The following is an 11,292-nucleotide window of genomic DNA, read 5'->3' as shown; positions in this document are numbered from 1 at the left end:
TCGTACTTTACCCTCCTCCCCCTCCCACCTGCCCGACACCCAGTGAATGTTACTTCCGCACGTGGGTGCGCGCTGTCTGTGGGATGGGCACACTTGTAGCTGTGACTGTCGGGGCAAAGACAATTTATGTAACCAAAGGGTTTGTACCCCCATAATATTCTGAAATTTAAAAAAAAAAACACATCATAATTAACTACATGCACCAACGACATGGACTTTTTAAAATCAGTTATTAATATTTGAGCCAAATTATATGCTTATATCTCATTTCCTATTTTTGTTCTAGTACATTTTAAAAACATGGGTTACTTTTTAATTTAGTATAGGGTAAAACAAGTTGCCCCTAATCACTTATATTTTCAAAACTACCTTAACTTTTTTTTATCTATGAGACCAGTTTGTCAGATTTTAAAAAGGGAACGCAAGCATTTGGAGAGTTTTTTAGACTTTACAGCAAATTAATGTGGTTTCCTTCATTTGTTCCCACATGCTCCTCTTAAGATTATTCCTAAATGTTTTGTACTTTTCCTGGATGTGTTTTGCCTATTCTGCATAAATCTTTTAAAAAAACCATTATATTTTCTATGTGATCATTATTGCTGGTATACAATAAAGTTTATATTAGCTTTCAGTTGACTTGTTTGGATTTTCATTATACATAATCACATTATCCTCAATGCTAAGTTTTATTTCCTTTCTAATAATTGTGATCTTATTTACATCCCTTACGTACTTCATTAGTCAGCACTTCTAGAGCAATATTGATAATGGTGATGAGTTATCCTTGTCTTACATTTATTTTAAATTACTATTCAGATTTTAATATAGATTCCACATTTTTCTGGGGACAGGTTCTTGACTCAAATAATTCTACATTTTTCACTCAGTACTAAAGGCCTTATAGCCTATCTTTCTTTATAGGCTCTGTTTTTAATACTCGTAAGAAGAAATAACCAACCCTGTCAGCAAAGCAGGAAGAAAGGCCTGCTTTGTCTTTCCATATCCCAGCTTTATTGCAGCTTCCATTTCCTTATGTAGAAGGTATTTTTGTCTTTCACTTATCCAAAGTCCATTTCTCAACTGGAATCTGACTAGCTTTTGAGAACTTTCCTATCCCAACTACTTTACAGTCTGTTGGAACTGTAAAGAAGAAATTGGCCCCCTGACTCTTCCTTTAACTAAACATGTGAGTAGATAATCCAAGCTAAAATTTTCAGAGGGTCTTTCTCCAGGACTTGAATCACTAGCAAAGGGATAAAACAGTGATCTTTAACAGAAAACAATGAAAACATGCAGGTGTCTATTTCATCCAAGTGATAAGATCATGGCCAGACTGCTCTTGGTATTGTCACAGTTCTTGCTTCCCAGACTCCAGAGCTTCCAACCTGTCTGTCCACTTCCAAACTGAGTTATGCAGCCTGTCATGGATTCCATGAGTCCCAGATAGCCTTCCAATAAATCCTCTTTGAGAATAGCTTTTGATTGCATCCATGGAAAGGACCTTAACTTGATATATACAAGATTATGGTAAATACCAAAAAAACAATTTGAACACTACCCTCCTTCCCCAAACCAAGACAACTTCCAATCGAAATAGTCTCATTTTCCATTCTCCTCTCAGAGGAATAGTCACATAAATTTCCATTCAGGGTCAGATAAAAAAGGTTTTAGCAAGGAAGTTTGTTGAAACTGATTTATTGATGATAATAAATAATGTCATCTTAAGAGATCAGTGAACTGGAAGTTCCATTCTGATTTTAAACTTGGTGCTTAAAGTCAATAATCCAATATTTGGAGAGTTATAAATGTTTGCCAGAAAAGTAGGGCAAACTAGCTGAACTCTAATCCATTGTCGATTCTGGTGAGCCACAGTTTCCATGTAGTTGTACATTGTCAATGAGAGCGTGAACATTAAAGGTGTAAAGATACATGAAGAATGATAAACATTTTTAAATTTAGCAAATGATAAAGTACATGGAAAAAATTATTATTTAGTAGTTGGGATATGCACTCAATAATCTAGATGATGTATGAGTCAGATTAAAGTTTTCTTTTTTTTCTCATCTTCTGCATTTTTAAAAGCTAAGGTGCATATTCATTTGCAAGTGTTTCCAGCATAATTCATTGAGTGCATGGCCAGCTGTAAAAAAGCATTGAAAGAAAGTAAATTTGTCTTTGACAGGTCCTCACCTTCTTTTCCACATCCTTCCTCTTCCTAAAATTCCCTCCCCAAGGTTCTAGGCTCCAGAGACTTTAAGCTGCTCTGACATTCCAACTGATCATTCCATTGAGGCTGGTTCTATTGTGAGTCACGTCAGCCTCAGGTATCCCAGTGGAAAGACATCGCTGACTCACACACATTAAACAGTTCTCAGCATATTTGTAAATTAAAGTGATTCAGGAGCTCAGAAGTTAAGCTTCTGAAAATGATTTATCAATGGCAGGCTGTCCTCTTCACACATGTACAAGTCAGACAAGCAAAAACTGAAATGCTAAACTCTGAAATTTATTTATTGGTCAGTGTGTTCACAATGTGATATGGTTAAGTAGTGTTTCTCAATCTTAGCTGCTGCTGGGGAGATTTTAAGGAATGTGGATCCTTGGGCCTTATGTCAAGAAGATGATCCAGGGTGAGGAGGGCAAGCCTGGGAGCCAGATGCCATGGGTTTACATTCTGGCTCCAATATTTATAAGCCATCATTTGGACAATGTTACCTAAAAACTCTTAGTTTACTCACTTATAAAATGAGGACAATAATATTACCTACCTCAATAGATTGTTGATTATTAGATAAGAGATACTGCCTCGCATGGGCCTTGCACATAAAAACACTCAAGGAACATATGTTATTAGCATTATTTCCATTTTATTGACATGTGCCATGGTGGTGGTCACTCAGGGTATGCTGAGGTATTGCACACGGAGAAGTTGACATATGCAGACATCACATACCGGTTTTATTTAAAAAAGCTAGTGCATAATTACAGAAACCTCTTTCCTAAACAAATTTCTTGATTATAATTATGCAAAAGGATAGCAGAAGGTCTATCCCAAGTTCTACAAAGAAAGAAATAACCTGGTGACATATTTGTGCTTTAGTTGGTGATGTGTCAGTTGTTTGACAAATTGGGGATTTTAATTAAAAAAAATTTGTATAAAATAACATATAAATTCTTATAAATACATTTATTATTATACAGTATATAATATATAAATCTATGAATTATAAAATTAGAAGAATAATTTATATATTGATATCTATCTGCAAAACACTGATCTATTATGTACTTATATAATAAAGTTGCATGAAAACTTTGTGTAATACCTGAAAAACACTAGTGTAGAGCAATGTCTGGGACACCCTGGCAGAGAAGGACAACCTCGGGCTTTGGAATCAGACCAGCCGGGGTTCAAATCCCAGCAGCCTTTGTAGTGCCTTCCTTTCCCTCCTTTGTGCCTTTGCTCCAGCAGTTTCCTAAGCCTGAAATGCCTCCCCCCAACTCCTTCAATGCAAGTGGCTGGACAGTAACTCAGTTTAAAAGATTCATCTTGAGGATCATCCCTTTCCAGGAAGCATCTATAATCTCCTCAAGCCAGGTAGGTGTCTTTCTCCGAACTCCCCAAATATCCGATGCCCTTCCTTGTGCATGCACTTACTGATTATGTTGCAATGCCTTCTGCCCTCGCTGGACTGTGAATTGCAGAAGTTAGTGTATTATTCATCTCTGTACTCCTGTGCTTAACACCACGCCTGCACAGAGAAGTCACTCAATGCATGTTTTTTTTTTTTTTTAAGCAAATACATAAATCAGGGATAAAAAGGTGTCCAAAGGATTACAGCCAATAAAAGTTAGAGATAGGATTTGAGCCCAAGTCTGTCAAGAGGCTACAAACTCTACCCTCTTTCCTATCTCAAGAAGTTGCTCCAGCTATGGGTAAACTATGTGGATTTGGAGTTTTATCCCCAGCCACATTTAAGCAGATGTGCCTATATGGATTTAATTTTGGCAATAAACATGTATTCTTTCTTAATAGAAAATGATTTTAAAAGCTACTATGAAAACATATATTCTGAAACTAGGCTAGACTTGGCTTATGGCCTTCCACCTGGGCCTGTGTTTGAAGCCCTAACTGCATCAGAATTATTTGGGATGATGGGACCGAGATGTAGAAATCTGTAATTTCAACCAGTGATTGGGGTTCTTTGTAATGAATACATTTCTTCTAAGAATGATTCATTTAGATCCTTAAGAAAAAGGAATTCTAAATTTTTCAGTGTATATAGTAGGTAAAAAATTTAAGGGAATTATGAATACTACACCCTATTTAAAACTGAGCTCAGAAGCCCTCACTATGAACTCCAGTGGGCAGGCCTCATTCATGGCCAGCCTCTACCATGGAGCCTGCTACAGGGTAGCTGCTCCATGAACATTTGTTTAAGGAGGGGAGAGAGGAAAGATACTGATTAGAATGTAACAGTTTTAAACCAGCAAGGGCAAATATTATCTCTAAGGTTATTTCTTAAAATTTAGGTATTTTAATAATATTTTCTCAAACTAATGGTAACTTGGAAGCCTAACTCAGGGATTCCCAAATCCTCGCAGTCTGAGGATTAGTGTTGGCTGCCACAGACTTTTACAGGTTATTGCAAAGTGAGAAAATAAAAACCATGTGGTCAGTTTTTCATGTTGGAAAACTTACTCAATTCAGTAGACGATTTTTATCTAAGATTATGTCCTTGCTAAACTTCCAGGATTAATATGTTCTTTTCTTTTATGCAAACGTAGTAATTAATAGACAGAACGTTTTTTAAATGACCTTATTTAACAAAACAGTTTGCCCCTCTAATTTTAAAAAATGCTTATTTATGAAATCTTGTAATTCACTATTTCAGCCGATTAGTAACCCTAGTACCAAGAAAGGTGTTTTTAGCAACAGTTTCTTATGGTGGGCTTGAAATGTACCAGGGAGGCATATAGTTAGCTGTAATCACTGAGGAAGATAAAGTCACAGGATTGCTAATAACGCATAGTCACAAGCCAGTGGAAACAGATGACAAAGCCAATAGCCAAACACAAGCAAAACAATTTTTGCTACCAAGAAAAAAATTGGCCTTTTGACAGAGGAGCTTAATTTATTATATGTAAGCAATTTACTGATAATTTTAAAATTTGAAATTATTCATTAAGGAACAAATCAAGTGAGTATTTAATTAGGAGTTTTGTTGTATCAGCCAACCAGGGTTGCAGTATGATGTTAGTTGAATGGTTTTCCTGAGACTTCTGAAATCTTCCAAATAGGTGACTCCTTGTTTTTTGCTCAGAATGTCAGATTTGTAAATATATTTACATAAAATAAAAAGGTAGACTAAGGCACAAGTCACTGCTTTGCTTTTTTTTTTTTTTTTTTTTGCATCAGCTAAAGTTTTCTTTCTCAGATTTACACTTGGCTTTTGCTTAATAGTCTTTGAATTCCCCAAGCATTTGGTTCCTCAAGTAAAGTTCTGTGATAAATGTTTTTCTAGCTCCACTAAGTACGGCTACTTCCCCAGTGACTTAGACTGTGAAATTATTTCCCATCGTGACCAAGGCCAAACAGCAGATGTGTTAATGATGCCCTCTGGTCTCTATCTACTCTCAAGTTTGGCAAATGAGAGCAAAGTGAGAGAGATGCTGTTTATATGAGTCTCTCTGGACTAGTGGCTCCAGTTAACCAAACTGCAGCTTCGAAGTGTCAAGCTGTGAATGAACTGAGGTGGGTATTGGTAAATAGCTAATCAACACATTTAATTTCTTCTATTAGCAATTCTCTCAAGACTTTACTTTTAACAAACAGAAGGGTTTGCAAACAGTGATATCATATGCTTGAAATGTGTTGATAACTTTAGTCTTAATTGGCTTAAAGTTTTCATTTTGTCTGTATATTCCCCTAAGCGTAGAAAATTATAAAAAAGTTTGGGGAATAAGGAAAAACATGTAGGTCATCAATTGGTTTTCTTTCCATCATTTATATTACTAGGAACATGAAACAAAACACAACAAAACAAAATGAAATGCCATAGTAACGTTTGTTTTATTACCACATAATAGATTTGAGGTGAAATTACCACAATGCTGTGTTAGAGTATCTACAGCTAGGTTGTAGGTTAGTTCTACATTAAAAAAAGTAAAGTGAAAAATGGTGGTCATTACCTGGGTTATTGAGTTGTCTGAATTCTCTTCTTCATCACTTCTATTACCACCATCAAATAAGACCACAAACAAAAGAAGCCAGAATCCTTGCTTATGGTGTACCTGGGACCATATAGGCCTGAGTTTGTACTCAAACACTGGTGATTATTGGCTGTTCAGCAATGTTCAACAGCAGAACGCAATTTACTAAACCCCTTTCAAATTTCAGTTTTCTCATTTGTAGAATGAGTAATACATAATTATCAGGGTTCTTGTGAAGATTTATTCATTCCTTAAATGTTTATTCATTCACGTGGCAAGCATTTATTGGACATCTAATATATGCCAGTCATTGTGTTAGCTAGGTACTGTGGATACATATGTGAACAAGACCAGTGTTTTCTCCAACCCTCTGGAATTTTCATGGATATGAAATGAGGTTTCCTGGAAATAAAATGAGATATTTATCAAGTGTTTGAATAATGCACAGTACATAGATAATAGCACATGGTCAATAAATTAGTTCCTTATTATTATTTACAATTCACTTTGCCATTGTCAACCTGGTTTATAGTTGTAGAGATAAAATTTAAAAATATATTTCTGACTGTCAATTCTGAACCAAGATTACAACATTTTGTGTCACCCTTTCTATTTTACTGATAAAGCAAACCCTGAAGGTCATTGTTGTGATCATACTCATACTGCCTTTTCCTAGTTTCCCTTTTTGTCTGTCCAACTCACGTAAAACGCACTGGTGTTTTTTCCTGTCTATTCGGCTTCTCCATTTCAGCAGACACTCAACATTTTATATGTGCCAAGATAAACCAAATCATCCCATACTCAACCTTCTCCTCTTATATTCTCTATTGAATGATATCACTATCCTCGCAATTGCTCAAGCTGAAAATCTGGGAGTAATTCTGGATCCTTCTCCTCTTACTTCCTACACCCAATCTAGTGGGGGCAATGCATCTTCGTTCAAGTCTTAACTTTTCCTCCCATGGACTCTGGATAAATCCCCAAACTGGTTTTCATCCCTGAAGTCTTATCCTCTCTAGTCCATTCTCCACACAGTAGCCACTGATTCATCTAAAACCTAAATTTACCCTGTCTTTCTGCTATTGAACATCCTTAAAGGGTAATGTATTCCTTGTTGTATTACACCATGATGCCCAAATTTCTTGGCTAGCATGAGAGACTTCCTGTGATTTGTCCTGTTTACTTTTCTGTCTGTATCTCCTTCCCCTTTCTTATAAACATATTTTTTTATTTGTATAAATTCATGGAGTACAAGTATAATTTTGTTTCATCTACATATTGCATAGTGGTAAAATCAGACCTTTTAGTGTATCCATCACTGGAATAATGTACTTTGTACCCATTAAGTAATTTCTCATTATCCACACCCCTCCCACCCTCCATCCTTCTGAATCTCTAAAGTCGATCATTCTACACTCTACAACCATGTGTACACATTATTTAACTACCACTTATAAGTGAGAACATGCAGTATTTGTCTTTTGTGTGAGTTCTTTCACTTAAGATACTGACCTCTGGTTCCACCCATGTTGCCACAAAAGACATTCTTTTATTTTTTATGGCTGAATAGTATTCCATGGTGTATATACTACATTTTCTTTATCTAATCATCTCTTGATAGACACTTAGGTTGCTTTCATATCTTTGCTATTGTGACTAGCACTGTGATAAACAAATGAGTGCAGGTATCTTTCTGAGATAATGATTTCTTTTCCTTTGAGTATAAGCAGTGGGATTGCTGAGTCATATGCTAGTTCTATTTTTAGTTCTTTGGGAAATTTCGGTATTGTTTTCCATAGAGGTTACATTCCCATCAACAGTGTATAAGTGTTCCCTTTTCTCTGCATCCTCCCCAATGTCTGTTATTTTTTGTCTTTCTAGTAATAACCACTCTGATTGATGTAAGATGATATTTCATTGTGGTTTTCAGCCATACCAAGTTACCTAAATTTCCTGAAAACTCCATGCCTTTTAAGAACTCTCAGGCTTTGAATATCCTATTCCTACTCTTCAGAATGCTCTTCACTAAATTTTTTACTTGTTCTTGAAACCTTGCCTCAAGCATAACTCTTTTCTGAAGCTTTCCTGGTAGCACACTACTTGGGCCCAGGTGGCATTTCTTTTTTTTTTTTTTTTTTTTTTTTTGCTTCTACCACTGTCACACAGATAATTCTTTTTTTTTTTTTTTCTTGTTAGATACAGTATGTCCTCATAATGTATACATTATTTCTTGTACAATGATATGAAATAATATGGGAAATATTCATGATAAATTATTAAGTGAACAGTGCAAGTTAAAAACAATAGTTTCATATTTTTTTCCCCACCCCCCCTTTCCCGAGTCAGCACCTTCAAGTGTTACCACTCCCCAAACGGTGCGCAATGCACTCATTGTGTAGGCATACCCCCATCCCCTCCCCCACCCCCCACCTCAGTCTGATATCCAATTGGTGTCGTTTCCAGATTTGTATTTAGGTGATGATCAGGGAAACCAATTTTCTGGTGAGTACATGTGATGCTTGTTTTTCCATTCTTGGGATACTTCACTTAATATAATGGGTTCCAACTCTCTCCAGGAGAACCATAGAGATGTCGTATCTTCATCATTCCTTATAGCTGAGTAATATTCCATGGTATACATATACCACAGTTTACTAATCCAATCATGTATTGATGGGCATTTGGGTTGTTTCCACATCTTTGCTATTGTGAATTGTGCTGCTATAAACATTTGGGTACACGTGCCTTTGTTACAGAATGACCTTTTTTCCTTTGGGTATATGCCCAGTAATGGGATTGCTGGGTCAAATGGCAGGTCTACTTGAATCTGTTTAAGATACCTCCATAATGCTTTCCACAGGGGTTGCACTAGTTTGCAGTCCCAGCAGGTGGCATTTCATTCTCTGATCTCTGAAAGCAATTTTCACATAATTTTATTATTGTACATAGCATATTGCACCATGATGATTTGTCTTTTCAAAATAAGTAGTAAGGTATAAATGTTAGGTATGAAAATCACAGTAAGCATTTTGATTTTTTTTTTATTGGTTTGTAGTTCTTTGCATATTCCTGAGGTTAACTCTTGGTCAATTATATTTGTGAAAAATATCTTTTCCCAGTTAGTAGCTTATTTTTCCAATCTTTTATGATGATTTTTGCTATACATAAATTCTTCATCCTAATATGGTCAAATTTATCAATCCTTTTCTTTATGGTTTATGCCTTTTGTGACTTAAGTAGTCCTTCCCTACCATGAGTTCATAAAGAAGTGTTTATATATTCACTTCTAAAAGTTTTATAGTTTTGCCTTTCATATTTAGGTTTTTAATTGACCTTAATTGTGGAATGGATTGGAGATTTCTCAAAGAATTGATAGTAGATCTACTGTTTGATCCAACAATCCCACTATTGGGTATCTATCCAAAGGAAAAGAAGTCATTATACCAAGAAAATACCTGTTCTCTATTTTTATTGCAGCACAATTCACAATAGCAAAGATATGGAATCAATCTAAGTGCCCATTAACTGATGAGTGGATAAAGAAAATGTGATGTATACATATATATACACACACACACACACCATGGAATACTACTCAGCCATAATAAAATAATGAAATAATGTCTTTTGTAGCAACTCGGATGGAACTGGAGACCATTATCCTAAGTGAAATAACTCAGGAATGGAAAATCAAATACTGCATGTTCTCACTTAGAAATGGGAGCTAAACATGGCTATACATGGTCATACAGAGTGGAATAATAAACATTGAAGGTTCCAAAGGATGGAGGGTAGGAGGAGGGTGAGGAATGAAAAATTACCTATTGGCTACCATGTACATTCAGGTGATGGGTACACTAAAAGTCCAGACCTCGCCACTATACAATATATCCATGTGAGAAAACTACACTTGTACCCCCTAAATATATTGAAATAAAAAAAATGAATGATTGTTATCCCTTAATTTGATATTGTTACTTTAACTGATATCCCAATTTCAAAATATTGAACTATGCTAATGTCCCCGGGGTAAGCCAATGTAGGTATAATTTATCTTTTTTAAAATAACTCAGGTCTCTATATACTGTTGCATCTATGTTTATCAGTAAAATTAAACTTTAACTTTCCTGTCCTGTAGACCCTTGTCAGAATTTGTATCAAATCTATGCTAGCTTCATAAAATCAATTGGCAGATTAATCATTCTCTACATCCTGAATAGTTTGTGTGAGATGGGAATTATTTGGTGCTTGAATATTCAGTAGAACTTGCCATTGAAACCATCTGGACATGATGTGGAGTTTTCTTTATGGGAATATTTAAAACTATTAATTCAATTGTAATAATCAAGGACTAATCACAGGTGTTTCTGCTTTAACATAATGTGTAGGTACCTAGAAAACCAATGTCCTAAAACCAACCAAACAAACAAAAACCCAATGACCCTAAAATTGTGCACAAAGAATAACGGCGTTGATGGGAAAAAATAGGATTAATGGCAGATCACTCAAGCCCTGTAGCACTGTAACCAGCGCCCTAACAAAAGCAACAAGAAGCCTAAAACACTAGCAGAGTAATTATCAGCTGGGATTTGCACTCAGTTTCAAGGTCAATATCTTGGAGCCTGGGACTCATGCCTTCAAATTCTGGGTCCATGAATGCATTTGTTTGCAATAGAGATCAGTTTAATCCAAAAAAAGTAATATAAACAATTTAAACTAGGGCATGCTGTTCATCATCAGTCAAAAAAATTTTAATATAGAAGGAAATATCTGCACAGCTTTTCCATCTGAATTCTCAGCTTAATCAGATATCTTAAGACTGTGGAAACTGTAGAAGTTTTCAAAGCCATCAAAGCAGCCAATATTTGTCCTTCAGGAAGACTCCTAAGGTCTCCATATATTGCTGAGGCTTTTTCTTCAATTGTGAGGAAGTATGGTGTGATCACTTCACAACATTAATGTGTTGGGAAAAGTCACAAAAGAAGCAACATATCATTCTGAATTATACTGACGTCATCCTCCTATGTACTGATTGGGTATGATCTCATTTGCGTTATAAAAATACATGCTGTGGAACCA

The sequence above is a fragment of the Eulemur rufifrons genome, chromosome 15, assembly GCF_041146395.1.
Source record: "Eulemur rufifrons isolate Redbay chromosome 15, OSU_ERuf_1, whole genome shotgun sequence".
Lineage (NCBI taxonomy): Eukaryota > Metazoa > Chordata > Mammalia > Primates > Lemuridae > Eulemur > Eulemur rufifrons.
This window is presented reverse-complemented; position numbering follows the sequence as displayed.